Raw genomic sequence first — 19,785 nt, forward strand, 5'->3', positions numbered from 1 at the left:
TTCATCTTCCTCGCCTTGACTTATCCTCCCGCTGCTCTAGATGCAGTCGTCGGCGCCACCAGCCTTTACCTCTACATATGGTGTAGGCGCGCAGCACTTCAGCATCCAATGCCCTTGTCCAGTGGAGCCCAACTCCATATCCCCTCGACCCCCCGTCTCGGATTCTCGCACGGGTACGGCGGCGAGCCCGCGCAAGTCTCTGAACTGGGATGCAGAGCAGCGCGACGCACGAGTACCGCTCCGCGCCGGACTAGGAGCATGGCAGCACGTGAGTGTAGGGAGACGGGCGCATACCAAGAAGTGAATCATGACCTTGCTGAGAAGGTGATGGACACACCGAATAGTCGGCATTCAGGGTAAGTTTTGCTGTTTCCTGAATCCTCTCATGTATGTGTGTGTTCCTGTACGTGGGTGTCCAACATGAGCATGTAGCAACTGGAGCAGTAGTAATTTTTCTATGTGTGGTGTTCCTACTCGTTCCCAAAATCCCCGAATCCTCTGAGAGTCTCAGGGTAAGTTTTTCTGTGTGGTGTTCCTGCTTGTTCCCTGAATCCGCATGTATGTCTGCAAATTATTTGTTTCAATTTACAGTAGTAAATGGAGAAGTAGTCAAAAAAATTCCCCTGAATACCTCTCATGTATGTCTGCAAATTAAGTTTTTTTTTCAGGTTATACAGTAATAATTGGAGCATAGTAATATTTTTGTTCCATGAATCCCGCTCGTGTATGTCTGCAAATTAAGTATTTCTTGAAGTTTACAGTACTAACTGGAGCGGTAGTAATTTTCGATGAATCATTCTCATGCATGTCTACAAATTAAGTATTTCTTGTAGTTTACTGTACCAATTAGAAGAGATTTATAGAGTTAGGTAGTTTTCGTTGGTTACCAAATGAGCATTTTTCAGATATGGAACATGGCGTGATCTGTAGCTGTGCATGTTAATTAGCAATTATGTTTTACCACGTTAGTGTATTTCAATCTAGAGAGCTACGAATCATCAAGATTCATTAGAATCTGACTTGTAATCTGGGCAGATCTACATTATTCCCTAAAAGAAGAGATGGCAAAAAATAGTTTCGGATTGTAGTTACCATTCACTACAATTTAGAGATCACAATCTTTCCAAATCTGTATAGTTCAGACATTATGTACCATGGCTCTCTTTAACCGAACTGGAGATTTTCTTTTGCATGTATAGGTCAATAGCTTCTCATGATGGAACCAGTGGCACTTTAGATTTGAAGAGTCACATGAGCTCTTGTGGTGCTAGGCATGCACCAATAGGCCCAAAGCAACAAAAGTTAAGGTTGAGAAAGGTTGATGATGGAAACGCCAATTTGGAGAATATTATTTTTGATCAAGATGTTGCCAGGAAAGAGCTTCCACTAATGATTTGTGTTCATGAGTACCCTCTATCTATGGTTGGTCACTTGGGTTTCAGAAATTTTGTTCAACATGACATCCAATGTTTAGAATGGTAGTTATGCTTATTTGATGTTATGTTATTTTGTGAGAATTTGAGAGGTTATGTGGCGATCTGCACTTGTACTATGTCATTTTGTGAGAATCTAAGAGCTTATTTGATGTCATGCACTTGTGCTATGTCACTTTGTGAGAATTTGAGAGCTTATGTGAATGTTGTGCTATGTCTTATGTACTAGAAGATGCCCCGCACGTTGCTGCGGGACCATTTGCTACAACTATATTGTCTTATAAAGAAACAACAAAAAAGATATAATTTAAAGTCAACGACCTATGTAATCTAGCGTGATGTTCACAAAGATTAAATGATGCCTTAGAACATGTCGTAAATAGAATATTGGTGATAAGAACACAATACGTATGTGAAATGAACTCCATAACCAATGACTGAATCGGAAAGCACCTGCAAATGAGCCACTAAATGTCCTTCTCTCTAAATTCCTGAAGCCAAGCTTTTGAATGACAAAAGTGAAGCACTGAAATTAGTACTGGTCTCAATATCTGAAGGAGGAAAAAAGTGATAACAATGGGCATGGTTTTCTGATCGTTCCAACTCGCGATGTTTAGGTCCACCAAAACTAAAGGATCACAAAAATTAGGGTGCATCTACTAAGTAATAATGATCTAAGTGACATTATCAAGATATGCTAAAAGAAAGTGATGTGGAAGCCTGGACGTGTAACAGAGGACAGAAGATGTCCTTGGCAACTCGCATGCGCTCCAGTAAATTGCTGCTCCAAATCGGCGAAGCTTAGTGGCGCGTGTCTTGTAGAATGATCGAGATGCCGCGGCAATGAATGTGCAGCAAGCGGATGGGTCTGTCACCATTTCTCTGCTGATCTGTACGCGATACAAGTATGTCCACCCTGTGTAGAAGACAGGAAAATGAAATTGTGAAAACAAAATAGTTGCCTGACATATATGCCTACCTAAATTCATCCAAGCCCTATCTTCTTGATTGAGTGACAATTATGACTTACTTGAATAGAAGGGATAATGAGATTTCGTCCTGGGTTGTAGTAGATGATTTGTTCCAACCAATGCATTGCATGGAGTGAAGGGGATCATATGAATGTGATTTGTACAGGCCCGGCCCTGAGGGGGGGGCAGGGGGGGCGGCCGCCCCGGGCCCCCGAGATGGAAGGGGCCCCCAAATCAGGCATGCATGTATAGAGGGAAAAAAAGCGATGTTGCATGTTCCACCGTGCAGTGCCTGGCCCAACAGATCCGTAAGCCCACACAGAGGACTCCTGAAATCGAGCAACGCTGCCAATCACGCACGACGCTCGCGCTGATCAATCGCACGATCTAATTGCTATTTTGCCTAATCGCGTCATCGCCTTAATTACGACGCCGTCGCCTTGCCTGATCGCATCGCCATTAGCTCACCTCCTTGCAGCGGCCGCCAGGAAAAGGGCGAACAACATCCATCCGGCCACAGGGACGCCCGGTGGCAGTCGGCAGTTTTCTGCTGTCCGCGCGGCTACATCACGAATGGCAGAGAAGGTAGCCTAATAGCCTTTATGTGACTTGGTGATCTACAGATTTTCATAGATGACATCGATATTGTGTCTTTTATATTGCAACAGCAGAATGATGATCGACTGATTGGACACTGCTGAGTGATAGATCTTATTCAGCTTCATGCATTTATAATTTGCAAGTTTCACATTATCATCGGTAAGATTTATTCTGTTGATTGAGTAATTTTTGAATTACTACTTGTTTCTTCAAATTTCGGCATGGCCATCTAATCTATAAAGAATATATGCATCCTGCAATTTTATCCATTGAGAAGAAATTATGCATCTAAGAATGTTCAGAATTTTTGCACGTAATATGTACAACTTAGTCGATGCAATATTGATGCATTTGAAATGTTTTCTTGGTATATCTTATATATACAAATATTGGCTATTATGTCAGGAAGACGATTTGTAGCTCTTGGGTGCTCGTGAACCCTCTATGAAGATAGGGTTCAAAAAATATCAAGACAAAAAAAACCTAGAATTTAATTAGGGTATCAAACATGGTCGACCGTTCTACTCCCGTGTGAAGTTTGGTGAAGAAATGACATCCGCGGTATTCTTAGTAAAATAGTCAATAAATCCAATTATATAAAAATCTGATTGAATGGATCGTAGGTTAGACTGTATTTTCTTCAGTAAGCACAGTGCAGATGACATTTCTTTATAAAAATTTGCACATCATTAGAATGATCGACCAGATTTGATACCCAATGTTTCAGCGATTTTTTCAGATGTTCTCATTATATTAAAGGGCCCCCGAATCTTTTTCCGCCCCGGGCCCCCAGAATCTCAGGACCGGCCCTGGATTTGTAATGTAGTGAAACAAATATAAGATGCATGTCATGCGTTCATCAAGTTCAGATAATAAATTTTACAGATGGGATGATTATCTACTAACTCAAGTGGTAAGGAACCTATGCAGGAAGAAAGCACAAATAACCATTGCAATCTGCAACAAATCATCGAGCAACCTGTGGCCAAATCTTACAAAATAAGAAATCAGATAAAAGATTGGATTAGACAAAGAAAAGAGGGCTAGAGAGGGACCCAATCAATCAGCATGTACATGTTGGGAAGTGTAATCAAAGATCTGAGTCCAGTTGTGGTGGAAGACGATTCTCTTCTTTCAGAAAATAAGATTCATACACACTTGTGCACTCCAGGCTGATATTTAAAGGATAAGCGAGCGGTTCAGTTACCTCCTCCACATTTGTGTTATTGTGTGGTGCGGCCGTTCGTTTCTGGCACATTTGCAGGAAAGGAGATTGTGGGGAAGAGGAGCCGATTAGGCAGAGTCAACAGCCGAACAGGGACATGCAAGATAGAAGGTAGGAATCCAACGTCCTGCCATAGTGGGCATTTATTTTGGCATGTATTAGCAGATGGGCCAATAAGCTGGCCTACTACGAGTTTGTACATGCAGCAGACCATGAGGCGTACGGTGGCCTGGGGTCGCGGCGAGGTGGCGGCAGTGGCGGAGGAGCATCGATTCCTATGTGCGCTATTGGCGGTTGTGCGGCCGGCTTAGCCGGCGCGGCCGGCCAGGGGAGATAGGCGACCCTGTGTGCAATAGGTTGTGACCGGCATGGCGGCGCGGACAGCCCAGTGCAGGTGCGATCCAGCTTTTTGATGGGTCGTGGTGAGTGGAGGGCTCTCCTCTTATTTCTCTCGTCAGTTACGGAATAGGAAGAGGAACAAATGCGTCTTACATGGAAATTAAACCGCACCATTAGTTGAAATAAAAACTAAAAGAATTATTGATGTGGCTGAGCTGTGAGATAGTTGTGAACTTGTGATTGGCTGATATTTGATGACATGGCGTGCTGAGTTGGACCACTTGCATGTCAAGAGAATACCTTTGTACTGGGGAGCAACTTCTTAAGAATGTAAGATACGTGTTGAGAGAACCCGATGGATATCCAAACCCGATGGATATTCATCGGGTTTGGACATGGGCATAATTTTACGCCCATCGATTTTTTCGTAGATGGGCACATACTGTCTTCATGGATTTGGATATGGATTCGATATTGTTCAACCCGAGCCGAACCCGATCCATTGTCATCCTTAGGCACAGACATATGAGGCACCCATAACAAATTTGAATGACTTTAAAAATCGTTTGCATGTTGCGACACGTCCAGCCATTTATCGACCCTTTTTAATAGAGAAAACTCCTGAAATGGAAAATTTGTCAAAAACAACCTGTATTCAAACAGCCCGAACACCCCGAAAAACAATCTGTATTCAAACAGCCCGAACACCCTCCGTTGAGTCTACTTTTGAACATCCGTGAAATGTTCACAACTTTAGCAATTAGGTGGGCATGCCCATGGTACGCATGAATACCTAGTTGGAATGAATTTCAACACCGTATGCAAGTTGTGACTCGTCCTGCCATTTATTGACCTCTTTCAACCGAGAAAACTCCAGAAAATGCAAAATTTCCGAAAAACCAAACAACTTGGCATGGTGCCTTCGAATGGTCATACAAGGCCATGAAAAAAGTTGAGGCCATTTAACGGATGTCGAGAAACAAGGTGCTTCCAAACGGACCCTTCTGAGTTCTGACCTACCCGAACACTCATTGTTGAACATGGTCTATTTTTGGACATCCTTAAAATGAACCTAGCTTTTGCAAGAAAGGTGGGCATTCCCATGGTAGGATTCATATTATATTTGAGCGATTTCGACATCGTATGCAAGTTGCAGCACGTCCGGCCATATTTATCGACCTTTTTACACTGAGAAAACTCCAGAAAATGAAAACTTGTCGAAAACCCAGACAACTTGGCAAGGTGACTTGAGTTGGTCATACAAGGCCATGAAAAAAAATTAGGGACATTTAAGGGATTTCGAGAAACAAGGTGCTCCCAAACAAACCCTTCTGACCTACCCGAACACTCTCCTTTGAACGTGGTCAAATTTTGGACATTCTTAAAATGAACCCAACTTTTGCAAGAAGGTGGGCATGCCCATGGTAGAATTTTTGCCATATTTGAGCGATTTCCAACACCGTATGCAAGTTGTGACATGTTGGGCCATTTATTGGAATTCTTTTATCGAGAAAATTTCAGAAAATGTAAACTTTCTTGAGGACCAAAATAACTTAGAATGGAGCCATAAATTGGTCATGCAAGGCCACTGATAAAAATTGGGGTCATTTAAAGGGTTTTGAAAACCTACTGTTCTCAAACTAACCCTTCTGGCCGACCTGTCCACCCTCCGTTGAGTGATTGTTGGGGATCGTTGCAGAAATTAAAAAAATTCTACGCATCACCAAGATCAATCTATGGAGAGACTAGCAACGACAGATAGGGGAGTGCATCTTCATACCCTTGAAGATCGCGATGCGGAAGCGTTACAAGAACGCGGATGAAGGAGTCGTACTCGCAGCGATTCAGATCGCGGTTGATTCCGATGTAAGCGCCGAACAACGGCGCCTCCGCGTTCAACACACGTACAGCCCGGGGATGTCTCCTCCTTCTTGATCCAGCAAGGGGAGAGGAGAAATTGAGGGAGAGCTCCGGCAGCACGACGACGTGGTGGTGGAGCTTGCAGTTCTCCGGCAGGGCTTCGCCAAGCACTACGGAGGAGGAGGAGATGTTGGGGAGGGAGAGGGCTGCGCCAAGGAAAGGGGTGCGGCTCTCATGCGCCTCCCCACTATATATAGGGGTGGAGGGGGCTGGTTTCTTGCCCTCCAAGTCCATTGGGGCATTGGCAAAGGTGGGGGAAAGAAATCCCATCATTTCCGTTCCCCACCGATTGTTATCCCCCCTTTTTAGGGATCTTGATTTTATCCCTTCGGGATATGATCTTATTCCTTCTAAGGGGAGATCTTGGTGCGCCTTGACCAGGGGTGTGGGGCCTTGCCCCCACTACCCACGTTCATGTGGGTCCCCCCATGCAGGTGGGCCCCACTCCGGAACCTTCTAGAACCTTCCCGTTACAATACCGAAAAATCCCGAACATTTTTCCGGTGGCCAAAATAGGACTTCCCATATATAAATCTTTACCTCCGGACCATTCCGGAACTCGTCATGATGTCCGGGATCTCATCCGAGACTCCAAACAACATTCGGTAACTGCACACTAATTCCCATAACAACTCTAGTGTCACCGAACCTTAAGTGTGTAGACCCGACGGGTTCGGGAATCATGCAGACATGACCGAGACAGCTCTCTCGCCAATAACCAACAGCGGGATCTGGATACCCATGTTGGCTCCCACATGTTCCACGGTGATCTCATCGGATGAACCACGATGTCGGGGATTCAATCAATCCTGTATACAATTCCCTTTGTCAATCAGTACGTTACTTGCTCGAGATTCGATCGTCGGTATCCCAATACCTCGTTCAATCTTGTTACCGGCAAGTCACTTTACTCGTTTCGTAATGCATGATCCCGGGACTAACTACTTAGTCACATTGAGCTCATTATGATGATGCATTACCGAGTGGGCCCAGAGATACCTCTCCGTCATACGGAGTGACAAATCCCAGTCTCGATTCGTGCCAACCCAACAGACACTTTCGGAGATACCTATAGTGTACCTTTATAGCCACCCAGTTACGTTGTGACGTTTGGCACACCCAAAGCATTCCTACGGTATCCGGGAGTGCACAATCTCATGGTCTAAGGAAATGATACTTGACATTAGAAAAGCTTTAGCAGACGAACCACACGATCTTGTGCTATGCTCAGGATTGGGTCTTGTCCATCACATCATTCTACTAATGATGTGATCCCATTATCAACGACATCCAATGTCCATGGTCAGGAAACCGTAACCATCTATTGATCAACGAGCTAGTCAACTAGAGGCTCACTAGGGACATGTTGTGGTCTATGTATTCACACATGTATTACGATTTCCGGATAACACAATTATAGCATGAACAATAGACAATTATCATGAACAAGGAAATATAATAATAACCACTTTATTATTGCCTCTAGGGCATATTTCCAACAGTCTCCCACTTGCACTAGAGTCAATAATGTAGTTACATTGTGATGAATCAAACACCCATAGAGTTCTGGTGTTGATCATGTTTTGCTCGTGGAAGAGGTTTAGTCAACGGATCTGCGACATTCAGATCCGTATGCACTTTACAAATATCTATGTATCCATCTTGAACATGTTCACGAATGGAGTTGAAGCGACGCTTGATATGCCTGGTCTTCTTGTGAAACCTGGGCTCCTTGGCAAGGGCAATAGCTCCAGTGTTGTCATAGAAGAGAGTCATTGGGCCTGACGCATTGGGAATAACTCCTAGGTCGGTGATGAACTCCTTCATCCAGACTTCTTCCTGTGCTGCCTCCGAGGCTGCTATGTACTCCGCTTCACATGTAGATCCCGCCATGACGCTTTGCTTGCAACTGCACCAGCTGACTGCCCCACCATTCAAAATATACACGTATCCGGTTTGTGACTTGGAGTCATCCAGATCTGTGTCGAAGCTAGCATCGACGTAACCCTTTACGACGAGCTCTTCGTCACCTCCATAAACAAGAAACATATCCTTAGTCCTTTTCAGGTACTTCAGGATGTTCTTGACCGATGTCCAGTGTTCCTTGCCGGGATTACTTTGGTACCTCCCTACCAAACTTACGGCGAGGTTCACATCAGGTCTGGTACACAGCATGGCATACATAATAGACCCTATGGCTGAGGCATAGGGGATGACACTCATCGTTTCTCTATCTTCTGCCGAGGTCGGGCATTGAGCCGTGTTCAATCTCACACCTTGTAATACAGGCAAGAACCCCTTCTTGGACCGATCCATATTGAACTTCTTTAATATCTTGTCAAGGTATGTGCTTTGCGAAAGACCAATGAGGCGTCTCGATCTATCTCTATATATCTTGATGCCTAATATGTAAGCAGCTTCTCCAAGGTCCTTCATTGAAAAACACTTATTCAAGTAGGCCTTTATGCTTTCCAAGAATTCTATATTATTTCCCATCAATAGTATGTCATCCACATATAATATGAGAAATGCTACAGAGCTCCCACTCACTTTCTTGTAAACACAAGCTTCTCCATAAGTCTGTGTAAACCCAAACACTTTGATCATTTCATCAAAGCGAATGTTCCAACTCCGAGATGCTTGCACCAGCCCATAGATTGAGCACTGGAGCTTGCATACCTTGTCAGCATTCTTAGGATCGACAAAACCTTCCGGCTGCATCATATACAACTCTTCCTTAAGGAAACCATTAAGGAATGCCGTTTTGACGTCCATTTGCCATATCTCATAATCATAGAATGTGGCAATCGCTAACATGATTCGGACGGACTTCAGCTTTGCTACGGGTGAGAAGGTCTCATCGTAGTCAACCCCTTGAACTTGTCGATAACCCTTAGCGACAAGCCGATCCTTATAGATGGTCACATTACCATCCGCGTCAGTCTTCTTCTTAAAGATCCACTTATTCTGTATGGCTTGCTGATCAACGGGCAAGTCTGTCAAAGTCCATACTTCGTTTTCATACATGGATCCTATCTCGGATTTCATGGCTTCAAGCCATTTGTTGGAATCCGGGCCTGCCATTGCTTCTTCATAGTTCGAAGGTTCACTGTTGTCTAACAACATGATTTCCAGGATAGGGTTGCCGTACCACTCTGGTGCGGAACGTGTCCTTGTGGACCTACGAAGTTTAGTGGTAACTTGATCATGATCTGTTGGGGAACGTAGTAATTTCAAAAAAATTCCTACGCACACGCAAGATCATGGTGATGCATAGCAACGAGAGGGGAGAGTGTTGTCCACGTACCCTCGTAGACCGACAGCGGAAGCGTTATCTCAACGCGGTTGATGTAGTCGTACGTCTTCACGATCCGACCGATCAAGTACCGAACGCACGGCACCTCCGAGTTCTACACACGTTCAGCTCGATGACGTCCCTCGAACTCCGATCCAGCCGAGTGTTGAGGGAGAGTTTCGTCAGCACGACGGCGTGGTGACGATGATGATGTTCCACCGACGCAGGGCATCGCCTAAGCTCCGCAACGGTATTATCGAGGTGTAATATAGTGGAGGGGGGCACCGCACACGGCTAAGAGATCTCAAGGATCAATTGTTGTGTATCTGGGGTGCCCCCCTGCCCCCGTATATAAAGGAGCAAGGGAGGAGGAGGCCGGCCCTAGGAGGGGGCGCACCAAGTGTGGAGTCCTACTAGGACTCCCTAGTCCTAGTAGGATTCCACCTCCCATATGGAATAGGAAAAGAGGAAGGGAAAAAGAGAAGGAAGGAAGGGGGCGCCCCCCTTCCCTAGTCCAATTCGGACCAGACCAAGGGGAGGGGTGCGGCCACCCTTGAGGCCCTTTTTCTTCTTTCCCGTATGGCCCAATAAGGCCCAATACGTATTCCCGTAACTCTCCGGTACTCCGAAAAATACCCGAATCACTCGGAACCTTTCCGAAGTCCGAATATAGTCGTCCAATATATCGATCTTTACGTCTCGACCATCTCGAGACTCCTCGTCATGTCCCCGATCTCATCCGAGATTCCGAAATCCTTCGGTACATCAACATACATAAACTCATAATAAAACTGTCATCGTAACTTTAAGCGTGCGGACCCTACGGGTTCGAGAACTATGTAGACATGACCGAGACACGTCTCCGGTCAATAACCAATAGCGGGACCTGGATGCCCATATTGGCTCCCACATATTCTACGAAGATCTTTATCGGTCAGACCGCATAACAACATACGTTGTTCCCTTTGTCATCAGTATGTTACTTGCCCGAGATTCGATCGTCGGTATCTCGATACCTAGTTCAATATCGTTACCGGCAAGTCTCTTTACTCGTTCTGTAACATATCATCCCGCAACTAACTTATTAGTCACAATGCTTGCAAGGCTTATAGTGATGTGCATTACCGAGTGGGCCCAGAGATACCTCTCCGACAATCGGAGTGACAAATCCTAATCTCGAAATACGCCAATCCAACAAGTACCTTTGGAGACACTTGTAGAGCACCTTTATAATCACCCATTTACGTTGTGACGTTTGGTAGCACACAAAGTGTTCCTCCGGTAAACGGGAGTTGCATAATCTCATAGTCATAGGAACATGTATAAGTCATGAAGAAAGCAATAGCAACATACTAAACGATCGGGTGCTAAGCTAACGGAATGGGTCAAGTCAATCACGTCATTCTCCTAATGAGGTGATCTCGTTAATCAAATGACAACTCATGTCTATGGCTAGGAAACATAACTATCTTTGATTAACGAGCTAGTCAAGTAGAGTCATACTAGTGACACTCTGTTTGTCTATGTATTCACACATGTATTATATTTCCGGTTAATACAATTCTAGCATGAATAATAAACATTTATCATGATATAAGGAAATAAATAATACTTTATTATTGCCTCTAGGGCATATTTCCTTCAGTCTCCCACTTGCACTAGAGTCAATAATCTAGTTCACATCGCCATGTGATTTAACATCAATAATTCACATCACCATGTGATTAACACCCATAGTTCACATCTCTATGTGACCAACACTCAAAGGGTTTACTAGAGTCAATAATCTAGTTCACGTCGCTTATGTGTTTAACACCCAAAGAGTACTAAGGTGTGATCATGTTTTGATTGTGAGATAATTTTAGTCAACGGGTCCGTCACATTCAGATCCGTAAGTATTTTGCAAATTTCTATGTCTACAATGCTCTGCACGGAGCTACTCTAGCTAATTGCTCCCACTTTCAATATGTATCTAGACCGAGACTTAGAGTCATCTAGATTTAGTGTCAAAACTTGCGTCGACGTAACCCTTTACGATGAACCTTTTGTCACTTCCATAATCGAGAAACATATCCTTATTCCACTAAGGATAATTTTGACCGCTGTCCAGTAATCTACTCCTAGATCACTATTGTACTCCCTTGCCAAAATTAGTGTAGGGTATACAATAGATCTGGTACACAGCATGGCATACTTTATAGAACCTATGGCCAAGGCATAGGGAATGACTTTCATTCTCTTTCTATCTTCTGCCGTGGTCGGGCTTTGAGTCTTACTCAATTTCACACCTTGTAACACAGGCAAGAACTCTTTCTTTGACTGTTCTATTTTGAACTACTCCAAAATCTTGTTAAGGTATGTACTCATTGAAAAAACTTATCAAGCGTCTTGACCTATCTCTATAGATCTTGATGCTCAATATGTAAGCAGCTTCACCGAGGTGTTTCTTTGAAAAACTCCTTTCAAACACTCCTTTATGCTTTGCAGAATAATTCTACATTATTTCCGATCAACAATATGTCATTCACATATACTTATCAGAAATGTTGTAGTGCTCCCACTCACTTTCTTGTAAATACAGGCTTCACCGCAAGTCTGTATAAAACTATATCCTTTGATCAACTTATCAAAGTGTATATTCCAACTCCGAGATGCTTGCACCAGTCCATAGATGGATCGCTGGAGCTTGCATATTTTGTTAGCACCTTTAGGATTGACAAAACCTCCTGGTTGCATCATATACAACTCTTCTTTAATAAATCCATTAAGGAATGCAGTTTTGTTTATCCATTTGCCATATCTCATAAAATGCGGCAATTGCTAACATGATTCAGACAGACTTTAGCATAGATACGAGTGAGAAACTCTCATCGTAGTCAACATCTTGAACTTGTCGAAAATCTTTTTGCGACAATTCTAGCTTTCTAGATAGTGATACTACTATCAGCGTCCATCTTCCTCTGACGATCCATTTATTCTCAATTGCTTGCCGATCATCGGGCAAGTCAACCAAAGTCCACACTTTGTTCTCATACATGGATCTCATCACAGATTTCATGGCCTCAAGCCATTTTGCGGAATCTGGGCTCACCATCGCTTCTTCATAGTTCGTAGGTTTGTCATGGTCTAGTAACATAACCTCCAGAACAGGATTACCGTACCACTCTGGTGCGGATCTTACTCTGGTTTACCTATGAGGTTTGGTAGTAACTTGATCTGAAGTTACATGATCATCATCATTAACTTCCTCACTAATTGGTGTAGAAGTCACAGGAACAGATTTCTGTGATCCAATAAGGGAGCAGGTACAGTTACCTCATCAAGTTCTACTTTCCTCCCACTCACATCTTTCGAGAGAAACTCCTTCTCTAGAAAGGATCCATACTTAGCAACGAATGTCTTGCCTTCGGATCTGTGATAGAAGGTGTACCCAACTGTCTCCTTTGGGTATCCTATGAAGACACATTTCTCCGATTTGGGTTTGAGCTTATCAGGATGAAACTTTTTCACATAAGCATCGCAACCCCAAAATTTTAAGAAACGACAACTTTGGTTCCTTGCCAAACCACAGTTCATAAGGCGTCGTCTCAACGGATTTTGATGGTGCCCTATTTAACGTGAATGCAGCTGTCTCTAATGCATAACCCCCAAAACTATTAGTGGTAAATTGGTAAGAGACATCATAGATTGCACTATATCCAATAAAGTACGGTTATGATGTTCGGACACACCATTATGCTGTGGTGTTCCAGGTGGCATGAATTTGTGAAACTATTCCACATTGTTTTAACTGAAGGCCAAACTCGTAACTTAAATACTCTTCTCCACGATCAGATCGTAGAAACTTTATTTTCTTGTTACGATGATTTTCTGCTTCACTCTGAAATTATATGAACTTTTCAAATGTTTCAGACTCTTGTTTCATTAAGTAGATATACCCATATCTGCTCAAATCAACTGTGAAGGTCAGAAAATAATGATACCTGCTACGAGCCTCAATATTCATCGGACCACATACATCTGTATGTATGATTTCCAACAAATCTGTTGCTCTCTCCATAGTTCCGGAGAACGGCGTTTTAGTCATCTTGCCCATGAGGCACGGTTCGCAAGCATCAAGTGATTCATAATCAAGTGATTCCAAAGTCCCATCAGTATGGAGTTTCTTCATGCGCTCTACACCAATATGACCTAAACGGAGTGCCACAAATAAGTTGCACTATCATTATTAACTTTGCATCTTTTGGCTTCAATATTATGAATATGTGTATCACTACGATCGAGATCCAACAAACCATTTTCGTTGGTGTGTATGACCATAGAAGGTTTTATTCATGTAAACGGAACAACAATTGTTCTCTAATTTAAATGAATAACCGTATTGCAATAAACATGATCAAATCATATTCATGCTCAACGCAAACACCAAATAACACTTATTTAGTTTCAACACTAATCCCGAAAGTACAGGGAGTGTGCGATGATGATCATATCAATCTTGGAACTACTTCCAACACACATCGTCACCTCGCCTTTTACTAGTCTCTGTTTATTCTGCAACTCCCGTTTCGAGTTACTACTCTTAGCAACTGAACCAGTATCAATTACCGAGGGGTTGCTATAAACATTAGTAAAGTACACATCAATAATCTGTATATCAAATATACCTTTGTTCACTTTTACTAGTCTCTGTTTATTCTGCAACTCCCGTTTCGAGTTACTACTCTTAGCAACTGAACCAGTATCAATTACCGAGGGGTTGCTATAAACACTAGTAAAGTACACATAAATAATCTGTATATCAAATATACCTTTGTTCACTTTGCCATCCTTCTTATCCACCAAATAGTTGGGGTAGTTCCGCTTCCAGTGACCAGTCCCTTTGTAGTAGAAGCACTTAGTCTCAGGCTTAGGACCAGACTTAGGCTTCTTCACTTGAGCAGCAACTTGCTTGCCGTTCTTCTTGAAGTTCCCCTTCTTCCCTTTGCCCTTTTCTTGAAACTAGTGGTCTCGTCAACCATCAACACTTGATGTTTTTCTTGATTTTTACCTTCGTCGATTTCAGCATCACGAAGAGCTCGGGAATTACTTTCGTCATCCCTTGCATACTATAGTTCATCACGAAGTTCTACTAACTTGGTGATGGTGACTAGAGAATTCTGTCAATCACTATTTTATCTGGAAGATTAACTCCCACTTGATTCAAGCGATTGTAGTACCCAGACAATCTGAGCACATGGTCACTAGTTGAGCAATTCTCCTCCATCTTCTAGCTATAGAACTTGTTGGAGACTTCATATCTCTCAACTCGGGTATTTGCTTGAAATATTAACTTCAACTCCTGGAACATCTCATATGGTCCATGACGTTCAAAACGTCTTTGAAGTCCCGATTCTAAGCCGTTAAGCATGGTGCACTAAACTATCAAGTAGTCATCATATTGAGCTAGCCAAACGTTCATAACGTCTGCATCTGCTCCTGCAATAGGTCTGTCACCTAGCGGTGCATCAAAGACATAATTTTTCTGTGCAGCAATGAGGATAATCCTCAGATCACGGATCCAATCCGCATCTTTGCTACTAACATCTTTCAACATAATTTTCTCTAGGAACATATCAAAAATAAAACAGGGAAGCAACAACGCGAGCTATTGATCTACAACATAATTTGCAAAATACTATCAGGACTAAGTTCATGATAAATTTAAGTTCAATTAATCATATTACTTAAGAACTCCCACTTAGATAGACATCCCTCTAATCATCTAAGTGATTACGTGATCCAAAGCAACTAAACCATGTCCGATTAACACGTGAGATGGAGTAGTTTCAATGGTGAACATCACTATGTTGATCATATCTACTATATGATTCACGCTCGACCTTTCGGTCTCTGTGTTCCGAGGCCATATCTGTATATGCTAGGCTCGTCAAGTTTAACCTGAGTATTCCGCGTGTGCAACTGTTTTGCACCCGTTGTATTTGAACGTAGAGCCTATCACACCCGATTAACACGTGGTGTCTCAGCATGAAGAACTTTTGCAACGTTGCATACTCAGGGAGAACACTTTTATCTTGAAATTTTAGTGAGAGATCATCTTATAATGCTACCGTCAATCAAAGCAAGATAAGATGCATAAAGGATTAACATCACATGCAATCAATATAAGTGATATGATATGGCCATCATCATCTTGTGCTTGTGATCTCCATCCCCGAAGCACCGTGCTCGTGATCTCCATCTCCGAAGCACCGTCATGATTACCATCGTCACCGGCACGACACCTTGATCTCCATCGTAGTATCGTTGTAGTCTCGCCAACTTATTGCTTTTACGACTATCGCTACCGCTTAGTGATAAAGTAAAACTATTACATGGCGATTGCATCTCATACAATAAAGCGACAACCATATGGCTCCTGCCAGTTGCCGATAACTCGGTTACAAAACATGATCATCTCATACAACACATTATATCACATCATGTCTTGACCATATCACATCACAACATGCCCTGCAAAAACAAGTTAGACGTCCTCTACTTTGTTGTTGCAAGTTTTACGTGGCTGCTACGGGCTTAGCAAGAACCGTTCTTACCTACGCATCAAAACCACAACGATAGTTTGTCAAGTTGGTGCTGTTTTAACCTTCGCAAGGACCGGGCGTAGCCACACTCGGTTCAACTAAAGTGAGAGAGACAGACACCCGCCAGTCACCTTTAAGCAACGAGTGCTCCGAACGGTGAAACCAGTCTCGCGTAAGCGTACACGTAATGTCGGTCCGGGCCGCTTCATCTCACAATACCGTTGAACCAAAGTATGACATGCTGGTAAGCAGTATGACTTATATCGCCCACAACTCACTTGTGTTCTACTCGTGCATAGCATCAACGCATAAAACCAGGCTCGGATGCCACTGTTGGGGAACGTAGTAATTTCAAAAAAATTCCTACGCACACGCAAGATCATGGTGATGCATAGCAACGAGAGGGGAGAGTGTTGTCCACGTACCCTCGTAGACCGACAGCGGAAGCGTTATCACAACGCGGTTGATGTAGTCGTACGTCTTCACGATCCGACCGATCAAGTACCGAACGCACGGCACCTCCGAGTTCTACACACGTTCAGCTCGATGACGTCCCTCGAACTCCGATCCAGCCGAGTGTTGAGGGAGAGTTTCGTCAGCACGACGGCGTGGTGACGATGATGATGTTCCACCGACGCAGGGCATCGCCTAAGCTCCGCAACGGTATTATCGAGGTGTAATATGGTGGAGGGGGGCACCGCACACGGCTAAGAGATCTCAAGGATCAATTGTTGTGTATCTGGGGTGCCCCCCTGCCCCCGTATATAAAGGAGCAAGGGAGGAGGAGGCCGGCCCTAGGAGGGGGCGCACCAAGTGTGGAGTCCTACTAGGACTCCCTAGTCCTAGTAGGATTCCACCTCCCATATGGAATAGGAAAAGAGGAAGGGAAAAAGAGAAGGAAGGAAGGGGGCGCCCCCCTTCCCTAGTCCAATTCGGACCAGACCAAGGGGAGGGGTGCGGCCACCCTTGAGGCCCTTTTTCTTCTTTCCCGTATGGCCCAATAAGGCCCAATACGTATTCCCGTAACTCTCCGGTACTCCGAAAAATACCCGAATCACTTGGAACCTTTCCGAAGTCCGAATATAGTCGTCCAATATATCGATCTTTACGTCTCGACCATTTCGAGACTCCTCGTCATGTCCCCGATCTCATCCGGGACTCCGAACTCCTTCGGTACATCAACATACATAAACTCATAATAAAACTGTCATCGTAACTTTAAGCGTGCGGACCCTACGGGTTCGAGAACTATGTAGACATGACCGAGACACGTCTCCGGTCAATAACCAATAGCGGGACCTGGATGCCCATATTGGCTCCCACATATTCTACGAAGATCTTTATCGGTCAGACCGCATAACAACATACGTTGTTCCCTTTGTCATCAGTATGTTACTTGCCCGAGATTCGATCGTCGGTATCTCGATACCTAGTTCAATCTCGTTACCGGCAACTCTCTTTACTCGTTCCGTAACACATCATCCCACAACTAACTTATTAGTCACAATGCTTGCAAGGCTTATAGTGATGTGCATTACCGAGTGGGCCCAGAGATACCTCTCCGACAATCGGAGTGACAAACCCTAATCTCGAAATACGCCAATCCAACAAGTACCTTTGGAGACACCTGTAGAGCACCTTTATAATCACCCATTTACGTTGTGACGTTTGGTAGCACACAAAGTGTTCCTCCGGTAAACGGGAGTTGCATAATCTCATAGTCATAGGAACATGTATAAGTCATGAAGAAAGCAATAGCAACATACTAAACGATCGGGTGCTAAGCTAACGGAATGGGTCAAGTCAATCACGTCATTCTCCTAATGAGGTGATCTCGTTAATCAAATGACAACTCATGTCTATGGCTAGGAAACATAACCATCTTTGATTAACGAGCTAGTCAAGTAGAGGCATACTAGTGACACTCTGTTTGTCTATGTATTCACACATGTATTATGTTTCCGGTTAATACAATTCTAGCATGAATAATAAACATTTATCATGATATAAGGAAATAAATAATACTTTATTATTGCCTCTAGGGCATATTTCCTTCATGATCGTCATCATTAACTTCCTCTCTAGTCGGTGCAGGCACCACAGAAACATATTCTTGCGCTGCGCTACTCTCTGGTTCGAGAGGGGTCATCTCATCAAGTTCCACTTTCCTCCCACTTACTTCTTTCGAGAGAAACTCTTTCTCGAAAGGATCCATTCTTGGCAACACAGATCTTGCCTTCGGATCTAAGGTAGAAGGTATACCCAAAAGTTTCCTTAGGGTATCCTATGAAGACGCATTTTTTCGATTTGGGTTCGAGCTTTTCAGGTTGAAGTTTCTTGACATAAGCATCGCATCCCCAAACTTTCAGAAACGACAGCTTAGGTTTCTTTCCAAACCATAATTCATACGGTGTCGTCTCAACGGATTTCGACGGAGCCCTATTTAAAGTGAATGCGGCAGTCTCTAAAGCATAACCCCAAAATGATAGCGGTAGATCGGTAAGAGACATCATAGATCGCACCATATCCAATAGAGTGCGATTATGACGTTCGGACACACCATTACGCTGAGGTGTTCCAGGCGGCGTGAGTTGTGAAGCAATTCCACATTTCCTTAAGTGCGTGCCAAATTCGTGACTCAAATATTCCCCTCCGCGATCTGATCGTAAGAACTTTATTTTCCTGACACGTTGATTCTCAACCTCACTCTAAAATTCCTTGAACTTTTCAAAGGTCTCAGACTTCTGTTTCATTAAGTAGACATACCCATATCTACTTAAGTCATCAGTGAGGGTGAGAACATAACGATAACCACCGCGAGCCTCAACGCTCATTGGACCGCACACATCAGTATGTATGATTTCAAATAAGTTGGTTGCTCGCTCCATTGTTCCGGAGAACGGAGTCTTGGTCATTTTGCCCATGAGGCATGGTTCGCACGTGTCAAATGATTCATAATCAAGAGACTCTAAAAGTCCATCTGCATGGAGTTTCTTCATGCGTTTGACACCAATGTGACCAAGGCGGCAGTGCCACAAGTATGTGGGACTATCATTATCAACCTTACATCTTTTGGCATTCACACTATGAATATGTGTAACATCACGTTCGAGATTCGATAAGAATAAACCATTGACCAGCGGGGCATGACCATAAAACATATCTCTCATATAAATAGAACAACCATTATTCTCGGATTTAAATGAGTAGCCATCTCGCATTAAACGAGATCCAGATACAATGTTCATGCTCAAAGCTGGTACTAAATAACAATTATTGAGGTTTAAAACTAATCCCGAAGGTAGATGTAGAGGTAGCGTGCCGACGGCGATCACATCGACCTTGGAACCATTCCTGACGCGCATCGTCACCTCGTCCTTCGCCAGTCTCCGCTTATTCTGCAGCTCCTGTTTTGAGT

At 43.6% G+C, this 19,785-nt stretch overlaps 1 pseudogene; it reads right to left on the reverse strand.

Moving 5' to 3' along the window:
• LOC141042643 (2-oxoglutarate-dependent dioxygenase AOP3-like) overlaps positions 1 to 19,785 on the reverse strand; it is a 34,528-nt pseudogene that overhangs the window by 12,700 nt on the left and 2,043 nt on the right.

The sequence above is a fragment of the Aegilops tauschii genome, chromosome 3, assembly GCF_002575655.3.
Source record: "Aegilops tauschii subsp. strangulata cultivar AL8/78 chromosome 3, Aet v6.0, whole genome shotgun sequence".
NCBI lineage: Eukaryota > Viridiplantae > Streptophyta > Magnoliopsida > Poales > Poaceae > Aegilops > Aegilops tauschii.